The sequence below is a fragment of the Girardinichthys multiradiatus genome, chromosome 12 (assembly GCF_021462225.1).
Source record: "Girardinichthys multiradiatus isolate DD_20200921_A chromosome 12, DD_fGirMul_XY1, whole genome shotgun sequence".
In the NCBI taxonomy this organism is placed as follows: Eukaryota; Metazoa; Chordata; class Actinopteri; order Cyprinodontiformes; family Goodeidae; genus Girardinichthys; species Girardinichthys multiradiatus.
In genome coordinates, this window is record NC_061805.1 from 1,164,581 (window position 1) to 1,167,473 (window position 2,893).

A 2,893-nucleotide genomic window follows, 5' to 3' on the forward strand; every position below is an offset into this window, starting at 1 on the left:
TATCTATCTATCTATCTATCTATCTATGTGATCCTTAATATAATACTCAACAGTCTTATTCAATGCCAAATGATCAAAAGTTATCTATGTAAGGAAGCTCTGCCAATTGCATAAAATTATTTTTTTTCCCCTCATCATGAACAAGAATGTGGTGACGGTAGAAGATTACCTGTTCTAACTATAATCTTTATCAAAAAGGCCTAGCCTTAAAAGTAGACAGGGTGTCTGCCTCACAGACTAATACTGGAAGTTGGTTCCACAGGAGAGGAGCCTAATAACTAAAAGATCTGCCTCCCATTCTATTTTTAACAACATTTTAAATCTTACTTTGTGCAACATTTATCATTTATTTCTTGACATGATCAAACTGGAACCTGTCAGATAGGTATGATAAAATCATCCTCAGAATGTGAGGGATACCATTCTTTTACCAATTGCCTACAGTTCTTTTTTAGAGTATCCATCTATGAATTAGGACAGGGAGTTAACCTTGTAATTTCTTCTTGAAAGGGGAGAATCATTGTCTAGTGTTACATGCCATACAGACACATGAGCTTCGCATTCAAAGATTTTTCATGAACATAATGAGACATGTAGGGAAGTCTGCAAGGCAGGTCAGTTTTAGAACAAAACAGGTAAAAGCAGAAATATAAAAAATAGAAAGTAAATAAAGGCAAACATTTCTACGTGTAAAAAATTTACATATATGACAATACTCCACTCTTAAATAACTTTGCATTTTAAATAAACAAACTTAACAGTGGTAATTGTATCTGTGGTGTGTGGGGTTCTTTTTCTCCCATCCTGGTGCAATGAAACAGATAGGATGTAAAAGTGCTGTCTCAGAATGAAAAACCCTGGATATATTCTGTGTTGGTGTAGGAAATAAAAAAATATATGAAACAATCATGAAACACTTTAAATCTTTCAACTAAGCTGAAAAAAAACGGAAGAAACAATGCCAAAAATGTTCCTTTTTTCTCGCACCGATTTGTAATTAGTCAGGGCAAGAAAAGATAATCTGTCATTCACTGCATCACCAATAACAACAGAGGACAGCACCGTGACAGTATATGGGTACCTGCTCAGTATCACAAGACGCCATGATGAGTGACTGTTAATGTCTGAGTCCACAGCACGTTTTTTCAGGCACCCACTATTACAGTCATGGCTGTTTGCTAAAGAACTGCACATATAAAAGCAGAATAAATGTAAGTCAAATATTGTTGACTGATGCATTAAGCCATGTCATCTCCACCTATATGTTTGTGCTCAAAAGAAAAAAGCAATCTGAATTTGGATTTCTCCATATTTCATACAAGCAGCATTTCCTTCACATAACCTGCTACCAGCCTGAGGAGATGAAGAGGAGGCTGCTAAAGAATAGAAAAGAACAGAATACAATAAAATACAATACAATGCAATAAGCTTGCATTTGTCCATCAGCAATTAAATTCACTTTGTTGTAGCTGCCGTACCAGGATATTCATCAGAAACACATCTAACATTTCTCAACCTCCAAGCCTTTTCTTGTTTTTCTGCTGTCACGTGTGGGATTACAAAGCTGCCCCACATGGAATAGGACCACAATACAAAGGATTTTATCAGCAAATGTGAGTAAAAAGCTCTATTGTTGTCCAGCTAGCAAAGTTTTAACAAATGTGTTTATTGTAACATATAATGTTTGTCTGTAGAATACAGCTGATTTAACTTATTCTACTTGAATTATACTGAGGGAAACTGCCAAAGTAAATTGTTCATTTTGAACATGACATGAATAACTGAGATTCTGACATTAATTGTCTTTACTTTGGGAAACATAACAGGTATGGTATATTCTTGATCACGTTAGCATATCAGAATTTTGGGCCGTACACAGTGTTATTTTTTCGTATTTATTTCTTTTATGGAATATCTTTTCTGCATGGAAGGAAGGTCTCAAATAGGGGGGAGGGTTTCTCAGCACTCCAGAAGGTGGAACCTAACTTACACATGCACATGCTGCATTCAAGTTGTTGGAAGCATTCAGGAGATTTGCAACTTTGGTTCTGTTTTCACTGCAGCCTCTTAGCAGATCAAATTTCCTTGAATAAAAATATTTAAAAAAATGTTATTATCATCATTATTACTGAGGTTTCCGTTGGTGTTTAAATTATTCTTATTTATATTAATAGTAGTAACAATGAAATAGTAATGTTACATTTGGATGCAGCAGATATAGTTACAGTAGAAAACAAAAAATAGACATTTTATGTTTATAAATGCTGATAGATAGACAGATAGGTCTGAGCCACCTTCCTACTAACTGCTATAAGTACTAAACAGTTACTCCACCGACTTTAAATAAAGCCAAGTCTGTTCAAAGTTTCTCCCATGGAGAATAGAACTAAAGCTCAGCCAAACCCAAATGTCACTGTTTTACTTGCGTTTTTTTTACAAATATTTCCCGATAGGCAGAATGTTTCTTGAATGCAACATTAAACTATGAGGAGCGAACAACAAAACCAGATCAGTGCGCCGACGTATAGGAGCCAGAGAACAGAGTGTGCCGCATAGGGACTAGGTTTCCCGGTGGAGTGAGACGTTGAAGTAACGTCGCCGTGTTTTGGTTAAAAGAAGGCTGCTCCGAGTTGCTACACACGCTTTCCTTCGTTGCACCCCTGAGTTCAGCTACTCAAACGCAGCAGTGCATTGCTTGTCATTGACACATTCATTGGTCGCTGTCCACCACGGTGCTGGGGCAGGAGAGCCACCATCCCGGCGGAGTGAAAGGGTTAAAGCCGGGGAGAGGACCACACATGTTGGGGGGAGCTGAGCGCTGATCAGACTGCTTTACATCACCCACAGCCTCACTTATTCCGAGACAAGCCAAACTAATGAAGCTGACAGGATT